Genomic DNA, 14,347 nt, shown 5'->3' on the forward strand with positions numbered 1-14,347 from the left:
AACTCTTCCATTCCACTAAAGCGTAACTTTTAAAAGATCAAAGAGGGGTTTTTTCCTGTCTTCCCACAGAAGGAGATATACCAAACACATATGAAAACATGCTTTTAAACAGCGCTGTTTTGTCTGGTGATTGCGATGGTCAAAATGCTGGAACATGCAGAATTGTTCTACTCGGGCACTGTGATGGATATGCCCCCTTTAAGCCTCAAGATCTGCCTATCTGGTAAAGCCTGAATGGATAAACTTACATTTCATATGATGTGTTAGATGGCAGCCCTCAAGTTCAGTGAGTAGTGTTTAATACAACAGTTAAAGTGTACAGGAGAAGTAATCGCTTCTGACTTTATCTATGATTTGCAGAGAAGGAAAAGAGCTGGCTTACAAAACAGAAAGAGATTGTTTGCATTGAGGAATAACCTAGATCTGCACGAGAAGCTTGAACTTCAAGGAAGGCAAAGGAGCAATATCTAAATCTAAAGGAAACTTATTTTTGATTTGATAATAAAAAATACATATAAACACATATTACAAGTATTAACCCATTTTATCCACTGGATGGCTATAACTCAGTAACTTTTTTTATTGATCAAAGCTCTACAAGTTTGCTTGTATTTATTTTTTTTTACTTTTTAATTTATTTTTTTAAATGGGCATCTGTAAAGTGAGGAAAAGAATGAAGTACAGTTAATACTGTCCAAACAGTGATGCTAAAAATAGGAAGAATCAAATAGTGTCAAACTGTATCAGGCAATTACTAAAGCAATCCGAAGTCTCACTGATTCTTTCAGTCAGAATTGACTGAAAAGAATAATGGAAAACTCAGAAAAATTTTAATATAAAAACTAAGACTGGCTGTCACATCTCTAATATATATCTATGCGTAAATTTCTTCCATTCTGATAAAAAGCTTGTTTAGGTCACTTGAAATTATTCTCACTGACTCCAGTGGGTTTGAAATTGCAGTCTTTGTGAAAAGATGGCAGGGAAGCCACAGTAAACTGATGTGCTTATACTTTCTCTGCACTCTTTGTTTTCTCCGATAAAAACGAGATGCAGGCTTATAAATCACAGTCATTACTTCCATTCCTCCGCTCTCTATTAACTCTTAGTTTCATATTTCACATCACCCTTAAGACTGATCTTGCTCCCTCTCTCCTCTCCATTCTTCTCTAACATTCACGCAACTGCAAAAGAAGTGTTGACTGCCCACAGTGAAGAGCAGGGAAGTGCATCCCATCTGTTGTTTGGGGGGGCTTTTTCATTACTGTGGCACATGCATATGTGCTTCCCTCCTGCAGGGAATTTCACTATAATCATTCATAGGTGCCAAATACCACAGTGATGCCACAAAAGGCTTGATTTGTTTCAAAAGTCCTGACATGAGGACCCTGCAAGGAGGTAGGCTTCCACCAATGGAGACCTATTCAACACAGCAAAGCCTCTTCAGTTTATCCCGTGAGAAGTGCCAGCTGAGAAACAGCTGCCTGCATCACCACCATCTCTGTGACATCATACCCATGCATATAGGAGATCCATGTCCTTCTGGAGCAGCAGATGAGACACAATCAGACAGGGCATATCAGATTGATCCAAGTGCCCACTTTGATGCCACCGAACCGAGGATGCGATCTCCACCAGCTATCAAGGCAGTTTGGACACTTAGGTCGCAGGGAGGCACGTACACAAGAACAGCTGAATAACAGCCCTAAACATCCCACTGTACATTATGCCTCATCTTTATTGGAAGGAACAAGGAATGTAAAGAAAATGCAACTCTGCTGTGAGAGGCTTTATTTAGTTGCCCAAGAGTGTTCAATACCATTTTCAATTGGTAGATGCTGCTTATTTGCCTGTCTGGAAGGGCAGGGGTATCCTGCAGATCCTGTGTCACGTCTTCAGGCTTTGTGTGGATGTTTTGCATTTAAAATGGTACTAGACGGCTCTGCCTAGACAATTTAATTAATTTCTAGATTAATTTAGATAATTTAGACTATCACTGACTCAAGAACCCTATGCATAAAAGCATGGAGTAGCCAGAATAATGACGACAAAAAATTAAGTGGAATTCAGTCTTGGTTCAGACAGTTTAAAATAATAAAATGTGAAAAAATATTAAAGCCTCATAGGAAAATGGCTATGTAATTACTTGTAATTACTTGTAAATTACTTGTAAATCTGCAGATCCAGTCTTTTACACCAATTTTGCCAGTGCTTCAGATGAAGTTCCTTAAAGTTGGTAATGTTAGTAAAATAATGATGTGACAATAATCTCTTTAGAATAACATGAATAAGGTTCTTAGGACTCTTCTAAACTTTTTTATTATTATTATTATTGCTTCTTCCTAGTACATGATCAAAAACGTCTGTTACAATCCATGGCTGCAGTAATCCTATTACCAAGAGCACAAATATTAGATGAAAGAATAAATCATGCTGCAGATGGATAATCAATAGATTTTCACAATACAATCTAAACAATAACAAACCTTCACGGTTGGACTACCATGCTGGTGCCCCAGAAACCCCGAGATGAATGAGTACAATAATCAGCTGCATGATTTATTGACTATTTCTGCTTCTCTAAAAGCATACGATAATATCGGCCATTTGTGTTCAAGATTCTGCATCGTGCTGTTTAATTGTCATTTCAGCATTCCTTACAAAATTTGTTAATCAGGTTTATTCCACTGGCACATTTCCTACTTTATAACAGCCAAAGCCAATCCAAAGATTTGTTCTGCTCTCAAGACAGCTTGAAGAATGACAGGCAGCAAAGGAGACCCGTTTACTTTCAGTATTGAACAGCTCCTGTGGACGCCGTACGATGGCAATCTACGTCATTTACAGCACTTCCAAAGACCTCAGTGACAAATCAAGTCGTGCTGGTTCAATACAACAAGGATATCAAAGATTTAACAACGTGTTTCTCTGTTTTTTAAAGTCTACTGGCCCCGACTATCATCAGTCTTAACTATTCAGTCACATTAAAAAAGTGGTGAGTTTTCAATCACTATAAATCCAATACATATAAAGACATTTTAAATATAATCAAAGGAGACAGACAAGCTATTAAATGATTTTATTCTTTTTAATCTGCATGCTCAATAGCTCTTATCTCCATCCTTTATGAAGTCTTAGTAGCAACTGCAATAGAAAATCCTACAGATACCTTCTGCACTACTGTGAATAATGTCTAGTATTCACCATGTATGACAACTCAACTTTATTTTTCTTTGGCTAGACTTAAAATTATGATTTGTACACCCCTAAATTAAAAAAAAACCCACAAGAGCTGTCAATATATTACCCTATTAATTTTTCATAATAACAGTAATATGTCCCTGGTTTTGCTAAGAAGAAAAAAACCACAAGGCAAGGAAAAGAAATCCAGATGAGCATTTGTTTGGTCTACGTATTGCATTTATTCAACTGATTCTTCATACCAGTGCATATATACATTATTTTATGGTACTAGTGTATTTAAGAAAGTGATTGTAAAATGATGTAAAATAACTATCAGGTCATTGCTTTAAAAGAGTCTTTCATTCACTTTCTTTAACCTTTCCATTTCTGAGAAGTAAGTATTTCTAAATTATAAAGATACCACAATGTAGTAATCAGTTCAGTGTATTACTGGTTTCAAAAGACGATAATACAAAAGTATACACATGCCTTGTTTACTAGAAAAACTCACAAAAAGATTAAAAAAAATCTGGATATTATTCAGATTTGATGGAAATACTGCACAGAACAAACTAATATTTGGATTTAATCTTAAACCAACCCTGTGATCCGTTATCCCAGTAGTTTAGGTGAAATGTCTTTTCATTACAGGTGCCTTAGAAAATACATTTAACACAGATTTCTATGGAATTGAGTTGTTACCATACATTTTTTAAAGTTTACCCTTTCTTCACATAGACAAATGTTCTATATAAACTGCTAACTGAGAAAATGCATGGCCTAAATTCTGAGTAGTACCTTTTGAAATGCCCACAGTATTCAACACAGATAGTCTAATAAATTAAAAATCCAGCACGAATAGCAGACCAATGAGTTGTGAAGTCTTATAATTCAGTAGTGATTCACCATCCCAGGTTACATACTGTAAATTAATTCACACTTAGTCGGATTAACATAAAAGAACTCAATAAATTATAAGTGGACAGGTTAAAATCCATCCTTGAACTACAGACATAGTATTTAGCAAGAATGCCTTTCACAGTCCAGAGGGGATATAGAACTGATGAGCCTGGATTAGCTTAAGTATCAGCCTATGATATACAGATATCCAGATAACTAAATCTAATCAGAAGCTGAAAAAACCTAATAGTATTATCAATTTATTATGACTTGAAAAGTCCTATGGGACAGTGTTAGCCTGCTGCCAGTTGCCATAAATGTTCAGTGATATCGTATGCTTTACTTATGTTTATGGGCAGCACAAACAATCCAGAAGCATGAAACTCCCTCTACTGAAGGCTCACAGTCCAATCTAGTGTATCTTGCAGACACTGTCCTACTGGAGTCAAGGGGCATGTCTCAAGTACAGTTTACAGACTGGCAAACAAAAGGCATTCAGAACGTAATCCACCCCATATTAACACATAATACCTTTGTTTAACATACACCCAACGGGGAAATACGTATAGGTGGGAAATTCAATGCAATTCTTCCTAACCACAAAGTAGTGCACAGTCCCAGACACACTGTAAAATCTCCTAATCACTTACCCTATCGGAAAAATGAGCTGGAAAAATAAAGTCCTCAAGACATATAAATGAATTATAAGGAATTAACTCATTAGGGCACTGCCTATGAAGTTTATATGGCAAGACAGATCAAAAGGATACATGCAAGCAGAAGATATTTGAGACTGACTAAAATTGCTCCTCATTAACAGATATTTCAAATTAATCCATTTCATAGATTATATGTGAACTCAGTAAGAAAACAGGTAGAACAAATTCAACCTGTAGCCCAACCAATTCTGTGCTGCCAAGCATTAGTGATACATCTCAGAGTTTGTAGCCGTAACTAGTCATAATAGACTTCAGAATTCATCAAGTTTTGTTTGGTCTTGAATTTATTTTAGCTCTCTCTAGGGAAAATAAAAGAAAAAAAAGAAAGAAGAAACTTAAATTAGAATCAGTTGACCATTCCCTAAGTTGTCCTGTGTTTAGTGGCAAATTATGTAGACACCCAGATGTCAGGAGTTTCTTGCATAACCTGTGGTTTTGAATTTGGTTTAGTTATATTTTTTTTTAATTGTAGGGTTTTTGTTTTTTGGAGGGGTGGGTTTTTTTGGGGGAGGGGGGTATGAAATTGCTCCCTTTAAAAATGTACATGGAGAACTAAAAAAAAAGTAATCATGGTGTAACTAAGTGCAAGGATGAGTATGTAAGAGAGTACTCCATGAGTAAATACAGAAATACAGGACTGGAACAAAATTAACCCTGAGAGGGCCCAAGACCATCATGGAAGAAACCTCCACCAGCAGTATGATGCTCCTCTCAGTGGAGAGCTCAAGAATGAGGATTCATCTAAGCAATGCACAGAAGGCATGAGCATAGCACCAGAGAAAAGCACAGACACTAGGAAGTTAGTGTATGACAGTTCCATTCAGAATATTAATAGAAATTAGGCATCATAGAAAATTCAGGCTAGAAACATTAGTCCCTGTAACTACACTAGAAAGAACTGTTGGACTTTGAAAGGCTGAATCAGAGAAACATCAAATTCTCCTGGATCCATATGTAAGGTTTCCTCTCCTTTTGGCCCATAATGAAATTGTGAGGATCAATAAGAAACTCACTCCTGATTCAACCAATAGAAAAAATCATTTAGCTTTTCTTTGGAAATTCAATATGCTGAAGAATCTAGAAAAACATGTCCCAAAGTGAGGTGAGATGAAATTTCACATATGACCGTGCTACGTCTTTTTGCTAGTCTGAATTAGCAATTGTACTTCTCAGTTTATAACCTACTTAATACCATCTCTCAGTGTTATTCTTTCCTTTGTAATCCTGATGCTGACTATTTTGCCATTTAGAATTTGCTTTCTAGATCAACAAATTCAGGGTTGTATTTTTTTTCTTCTCCGTCTCCATCTTCCTATTCATACATTCAAGAACAGGCCCAGCGCTGCAACAGCATTTCTGTTCAGTTGACCTGTTGCTACGATCTCCAAGTCTTGTATTTGCTTTTTATAAAATGTTGGAATAAAATTAGCTTTTATTCCAGTTCTCTGGAGTTTCATTTAATTTTGATAACGTAATGAAAATCATCACCAACGCTTCAGAAAATTCCTTTTGAACTTTTCAGTGAGACTTAGCTACTGTTGATTTTAAATTATCTAGCCTTAGAATCTGCTATTTAACATTCTCCTAAATTGTAACTGGACTGTGAAGCACTTAATCATAACTGGATAGATGACACTTTAATACTGAATGACAGTCATATGAATGAATGAATAATAATCACACCAATTAATATCATATGGTTGTTATTTTATCTAGTTATAAGCAGTGATTCCACTTTTCTCCCCAAACTGCTCGTTTCAGTCTGTGTTATGTTTTTAGTGGTGGTAACTATGGGATAATCCATCTTGCCATTTTGGGAGCAACAAAAGCAAAAAGCTTTGCACGGTGCCAGGAGAAGAAATAACTAGCAATAAAATAGTGGTCCAGCAAAACCTTTAGAATGAAAGAATGGTCTGGGTTGGAAGGGACCCCAAGGATCATAGAGCTCCAACCCCCCCATATTTTTATACATTTGCCATGATAAATAAGGAAGGCATGTAATCTCAGGTGTACAAAAAGGGTGTATTTTTGAAAAAGGAAATTTAGAATTTATAGCAGAATGCTGTTGAGATAGGAAGGTCACCAAATTAATTGATTAGAAGGGTAAAATCGATTTCGTCTAACTTCAAACATGCATATGTGAGCTATTCACCCAAAGCTCCCTAAAAGTCAGGTGAGAGAAACAAGCACTTCTAAGGCATCATTCACCCCTCTGACTCCTATTACTTTTGGTTGAAGTGAACTCCTCCCTAGAAGTGCTTACTCCTCTCCCTTGACTATAAAGGGACGTTATAACAAATCACTTAGATACACTGAGATGCACGCTTGGCCAGGGTGAATCCCTAAGATTTTTGTAAGGAGCTGGTATTAAGAGAAACTGTCATCAAACATAATACGACACTGAAATTTACATGAATGAAGAGCTGGGATGATCATGCTTCTACAAAGTCGTCTTAGTGGTAGATAAATGACACATTTTTAACATCTTTATGCAAATCCTCTTTCCTTCTGCACAGCTGGGAACATGCTTTTCTTAGAATTAGATAAAATATATACATGGTTTCCAGAGGGTTGCCAGAGCATCATGACTTTACATGCTAGTTTTATAAAAAGCAATTATCAGGGAATCACAGAGAAATTACACATGAAAAGAAAGAACAACCTCGGGAAGATTTACATAAAGCTATGATGATGACTGACTTCATATGAAGATCTCATCTTTATATTGGAAAGTTTAGAATCTGATTTTTAAAATTATTTTTTTTCCCAATTACAACACTTCGTTGCTGTTAATATTCACTCAGTGAGCTGGTTTTAGATTGATACAGGTTGCAGTGAAAGGACAGTTAGGTTCTAGCAGATGCAACGCTACAGATCAAAATTTCCTGCATGCCAAACAAGCCAATATATTCATTTTGTATCACTGAATATTTAATCTGACAGCTTTCTTCTAGGTGGTTGTTGAGGTTTCGTGAATTCCTGCATCTGATAGTCTGAGGGATTCCTCACAAAAAAATTGTCACACTAGTCAGTCAAAGAAATTTGAGGAATCTGTTTACTTAACTTATGACTGTCATGGTTTTCAAAGATGCATTTATTATCTTTCACTCTGATTCACTTTTATTGAGAATAAAAGGGAGGAAAAAATATCCTTTAAAGCTGCATTTCTTAAACAAGCATACACGTCTTCCATAGAAGATTCAGAAACAATGAGGTTTACAACTGGATCTGTATTATGTTGAAGTTATTTCTATGTCCTTCTATAACCATTGTATATCAAGAAGAAAAACTGTATGTTAGTCTCCATAGCTGTGGTATATGCAAAATTCTGCTTAATATAGGCGATGCAAAACCATTGTGATTTATGCCATATATTTCAGTACCTAGTTTAAAGAATGCTGTAAAATGAATGACATTGAAGTAGGCACTTCCAAATTTCAAAAAAGTTAATAAATGTGCCATTTCTAATTTGACAAGATAGAGTCTCAGGAGGTGGATAGTCAGGAAGATAAACACAGTCTTCCACAATTACAAGAGGAAAAGAGCACCTGTCAACAATGCCATAAAAATCCAGTTCTTTAAACTGGTTAGGTAACACACGGTTTTAGTATATAAACTTACCAAGTTTAAGTGAAATTGGAAGATATTTCAACACTAAGAAGTCTCAGGAGAGATACTGTTTCTAGAATGACTTTTTTATGACAGTTGTACAGAATATTCTGTGTAGCTTGTTTTGATGATGAGATACTAGGATCAAATATTGATATGCCCTGGAGTAGCCCACTCTACTTTGACTCACCCTTTATTATATACTCCTGATTTTAATACAATTCATTTCTACACCAACTCATAACTTATTCTAAAAACCTAAGAACTAAACAATACATGTTAAATTAGTAGCTCTGGCACATAGAATCACAGAATTCTTTAGCTTTGAAAAGACCTTTAAGATTATCGAGTCCAGCTGTTAACCTAACACTGCCAAGCCCATCACTCAATGCCACCTCTACACATCTTTTAAATACCTCCAGGGATGGTGACTCAAACACATCCCTAGACAGCCTGTTCCAATGATTGAGAACTCTTCTGGTGAAGAAATTTTTCCTAACATTTAATTTAAATCTTCCCTGGTGCAACTCTTGTTGTCTTATCACCGCTTATGTGAGAGAAGAGACTGACAACCTTGCTGAAATCTCTTTTAAAATAGTTGTATAGCACAATAAGGTCTCCTGCTCAGTCTCCTTTTCCCCAGGCTAAATATCCCCAATTACCTCACCCACTCCTCATAAGACTTCCTCTCTAGAGCAAGTCCCTTCACCAGCTTCATGGCCCTTCTATGGATACGACCCAGCACTTCAATGTCCTCCATTAAGGGGGTCACCCAAAAATCAACACAGGGCATGGCAATGGATACCACATAAGAAATTAAATTGCATTTCTGATACAGGCCAGGATGTTGTTGGCCTTCCTGGCCACCTGGGCACACTGTTCCCTTATATTCAACCAGCTGCTGACCAACCTCCCCCCTGGATCCTTTTCAGCTGGGCATGGTTCCCAGGTCGGTACCTGCATGGGCTTGTTGTGACCCAGGTGCAGGAACTGGCACCAAGACTTGTTGAATCTCATACAGTTGGTCTTGGCCCATCGATCCAGCCTGTCCAGATCCCTCTGCAGAGCCTTCCTACCCTCCAGCAGATCAATACTCCCACCCAACTTGGTGGTGTCTGCAAGCTTACTGAGGGTGCAGTCCATCCCCTCCTCCAGATCATTAATAAAGATGTCAAAGAGAACTGGACCCAGTACTGAGCCATGGGGAACACCACTTGTGACCAGCTACCAGCTGCATTTAACACCAGTCACCACCACTCTTTGGCCCAGCCACCCAGTGTTTTATCCAGCAATGTCCATCCAAGCTGTGTGACAGCTCTTTTTCCCCATTTGAGACAGGTATACCCCATTTCTTGCTAGCAGGCCTGGTATCATGTAAACTGATCCATGATCAAAACCCCCAAGATTTTACCAGTGGTACCAGGCCCTTCCTGATTCTTTCATCATTCCCTGCAATGGGAAGGATAGAAAAGGAACACTGTTTGTGCTCCTGACCCCTTAACCAGTTACACGTTGGGGACTGTAGTTGGAGACTACGTGTTGGGGAAGGAAAAAAACACAACACTCCCTAAAAAAAACATACCTAAAGAGTGATGTTTCTCCCCATACTTTCAGCCAGAGCTACTGCACGTGTTGAGTGTATCAGATAGAGTGGCCTTGGCCAAGGAGAAATCCCTTCTGATTTTTCAGTCCAGCTCTCTGGCCTCATGGCACCAATGAATGAGAAGTAAAAACTTGAATTTCTTTATCTAGTCTGGATTTCTTTCTATAGTCCATGTTGTCAAGATGCAGTCTAGTTTATGAACATTTTTCAAACCCTCTTCTTTAACAGCAAATGAGGGTTTTTTGTGAAATTATCTCACTTATTCTTTTCTGATTTTGTTTGGCAAGATGCTTTTTAATGACTATTAATGTTTAGTTAGAACTCACTCATTGAACCAAAGAACAAAAAATGTTAGATCTGAATGCAAATCAGTTGTATTTACTGTAGTATGAATAATTACATAAATACGGGTTCATTAAATTATTCTCTTAAGATTTCTGTCTTAATGCTCTTTAAACGTCATAAATTCTTTCCGAATTTCCAAAGACAATCTGTCTTTTTAATTTTTTCTTTATTTTTTTTTTTACTTTCAGAGAGATTATGAGCATAAACAGTACTTTTAATATACAGCTTTACTAGAGGTGCTAATGGTCTTTCACCCTACCACTATTTGCAGATGTTCTGCTAAACCCTGTTTTGCAACTCCTGCTGCAGCACTGCCAATTCACACATTCTCAAGGCATGTAATGTCTTTTAAGAAGGAGCTGGAGATAACAGCTGCTTCTACCCCATCATGGGATCTGCACCATCAGGCAGTGTGACAAGGGGTACACATCTCTTGAATCCCTTAAAACTGTGGACAGTCACCTCCACGTTCCTTCATGGCTGTGTACCCTAGCTTATGTAGGCCTGCAAATTCTCACACTAAGTGAAACTACTCAGAACCGTGGGGCTGGGAGGCACTTGAGATGTCTTCTAATCCATGCTTTCAACACAGGGCAGGTTCAACTAGATTTATGAGCTTATATTTTAACATACTTATCTAAGCTATTATTTAAAAATGCACAGTAAGAGAGGCCACAACCTACCAAAAAAAATCATTTCAGTGCTTCACCAGACTCTAATTTGCTGCCACCAATGAGGACAAATGTTTTCCTTCTTCCTCCTTTTAGATATTTCAGATTAGATCCTCCTCATCTGACTACAGATATCTCCAAAGACCAAATACATCTCCAGAGTAGATGAGTAGATCTTAGTTAATCAGTAGAGATGGCATGATTCATATGACCTAGTTTAGGTGTCCACATGGAAATAAGATGAATCACACTGCTTTTTTCCTCTATTTATACAGAGATAGTGATTAGTTCAGAGAAGCTAGGTGATGAATCTTACTCCTTAAAACTTACAAATTTATTTTTAATAAAATGGACGGTCCCACTTCTTTCATTCGTAACAGGGGGTCCATTTGGCCTCTATGCAGTTGAATTTAATTCTAAAGACTTCCAAAAAGGAAGTCTAAATTGCCCAAATTATGAGTTCCAATCTTCAATACACCTTATTCCTACCTAAATGCAGAATCTGTGTATGCCCCCACTGCATGGCCTTATGCTATTTGGAATGCTAGCTCTACTTTCCATCCCACGCATGAGCTTTTACTGCCCTCTGTCACCTGTTGAGAGCGCACTGATTATTTCACCATTCAACACGGTAGCAGAAACAGCAGCTGCACTTGCCCAAGCACCGCAACTCAAGAGTCTTTCTATTCCAACAAACACTTACTAACCAATCAAATGCAGATTTCCATCTGTTTAGTCGTAATTTAATCAAGACAATTCCTACTTACTTCTGACAACGGCATGCTGAATAGTGTAAAAAGACTTAGGAAAGACAAATGACTTAACATCCCTGATTCTCGTATCCCTGCATTTTGGTTCCACTTTCAAACAGGTAAATTAGATTACCTTGACCCAATTGTCTGCAATAAATTCAGTTTCACAGTTATCTATCAGCTTGGTATTTTCTTGTATTTGGTTTCTAAATATTTTAACTTTTTATTCCAAGTAACTGAAAACTGTAGCTTCCCCCTTTTCTGTCTAACAACAACTACATTTACCCCTTTCATTCTTTGGCTGCCTCTACAAATCCAAAACCAACTACTGGAGCACTTCAAAATGTGCATATTGACAAAAGAAACCAATCAGTGGTTGTGGAAACCAACAAGTTCTGCTGTGAAAAAAAAATTCCGAAGTGGGGATCCTTTACATTTTACCAGTGTTGCTCCATAGGTGCACAAAGAGGTCCCTTGATCTGCTGACAGTCTGATCAGCATTTGTGATAGCTGGCCTTGAGCAGAACTACTTCTAGTGGAACCTGGTAGGACGTGTGAGAATATTTTCTGCATGATTTAATGACTCTGCATGAGAACCTGTCTGATGTTACTGTATTCCTGGAGTAACGTATCACAGAATCACAGGGGTTGGAAGGGACCTCAAGAGATCATCGGGTCCAACCCCCCTGCCAAAGCAGGTTCCCTAGCTCATATTGCACAGATAGGCATCCAGATGGGTCTTGAATATCTCCAGAGATGGAGACTCCACCACCCCCCTGGGCAGCCTGTGCCAGGGCTCTGTCACCCTCACTGTGAAAAAGTTCTTCCATGTGTTGGTGTGGAACTTCCTGTGCTCCAACTTGCAGCCATTGCCCCTTGTCCTGTCCCCACAGACCACTGAAAAGGGGCTGGCCATTTCCCCCTGCATCCCATACTTAAGACATTTATAAACATTAATAAGGTCCCCCCTTAGTCCTCTGGACTCTCTCCAGGACAGCCCTGTCTTTTTTATACCAGGGAGCCCAGAACTATACTGTGATGTCAGCTATTAATACACATTTTACCTCTGCAATACAAAGTACAAGGCTCCTTACGGAACCTTCCAAGTTATACTGCTCGGTTCACGTATAACCTTGAACATATGCATGCCAATCCTGATGAAAGCAGTGATGTTTACTAAATAATGACAGTGCCAAAGCAGAAACCCACAAGGATGAAGGCAGGAAAGGTTTGCATTGGTTTATCACACCTATCACACACAAGTATACAGGGTGGTGATTCATCGCAGCTACCACCGCAGCTAAATACCATAGTCTCATTTTTCAACAAGTAGAAAGTTATGGGGATGTTTAAGACATGATTCATCTGACATATCTTAGATGTTTATGGGGAGATGAATCATGCCAAAATATTTATGGGGAGATGAATCATGCAAAAAAAAAAAAAGCCTCTCTTATTTTTCTATTGAGCAAGCTGATGGTGACAAGCTCAACCATCCACTCTATTATCATCATTAGTTTTGCGATTTCACCTATATAGCTTGGTTATCTTAGTTACAAAATGAGTTGTAACTTCTGAATTAATGACTTGTAATTGTAACAGCTATATCTGAATTCCCACTGTAGAAAATCAGACCAAAATCTGTCTCCTCCAGAGATTTTTTTTGTCCGGAGATTACTTCCTTTCAGCCTGCTATGTTTTTAACACTATGTATTCATGAAAGCAATCTATAGCACAGAACAAATTTCTGCTGAAAGTAACAAACTCTTAAAGGAAAAAGCTGAACAAGATAACTCTGCAAGTTAGAAGAAATGTCCCATTTCTTTTCTATGTCCACAGTTAGTTTAATGTTGCCGTAAGAGTCACACAAGATACATGAGTGTGCATCTCCTTTATATATGCATATTGACCACTGGACCCATAATGAACAGCTTGCTCCCAGGTTTGTTTTACATCACTCCTACTAGGATTTTTTTCCAAGAAAACCTCTGTGGTTCTATAGACAGGTCTACTACAGGGCCCACTCCACAAAAGCCAAGAATAGCCAAAACTGTGTTACCTTCAGCACTCCCCCCACTCTTCCATTATTTCTCCAGAAAGCTTTCCATTCCCTTTATCCTTCTAAAACCCCACGAATTATATAGCATAGCACCCTGGGTTCATTTTTGTGGGTATGACACATCCTCCATATTACTATGAACTGAAAGAATGGCTTAAAAAAAAAGGCATGTAAAATCAAGAGTGCACACACAGCCAAGTGGCACTGAAAAGGATGTGGTCATTCTGCACTAGAAGGAGCTATCCCTAAGTGGCATGCACTTGAGCCTCACTGTACTGCTTGGCCTCTGGTCTGGTCTGACCTCCCCACCCCTGCGAAGTTAGCAAAGCTGATATAGCTAACATGTCTGGTTCTGGGCAACCTTCCTCCTGTGATCTGGGAGACAGTGTTGTAATGTTCTTCCCCTCTCGTGCATCTTTCGTCTCGCTCTCGAGTTTTGTACTTCCTCACCCTGTACTAACAGAGATCAAAGAGATAAAAGCAGCACAGGAGATAAAAGCAGTGAA

General features: G+C 38.2%; 1 protein-coding gene across 1 annotated transcript in view; it reads right to left on the reverse strand.

The window, feature by feature from the left end:
- GPC5 (glypican 5) overlaps window positions 1-14,347 on the reverse strand; it is a gene marked incomplete at both ends in the record, with an annotated part of 701,455 nt that overhangs the window by 589,920 nt on the left and 97,188 nt on the right. The window lies entirely within an intron of this gene.

This window comes from Gallinula chloropus (assembly GCF_964237585.1).
Source record: "Gallinula chloropus genome assembly, chromosome: 1".
NCBI lineage: Eukaryota > Metazoa > Chordata > Aves > Gruiformes > Rallidae > Gallinula > Gallinula chloropus.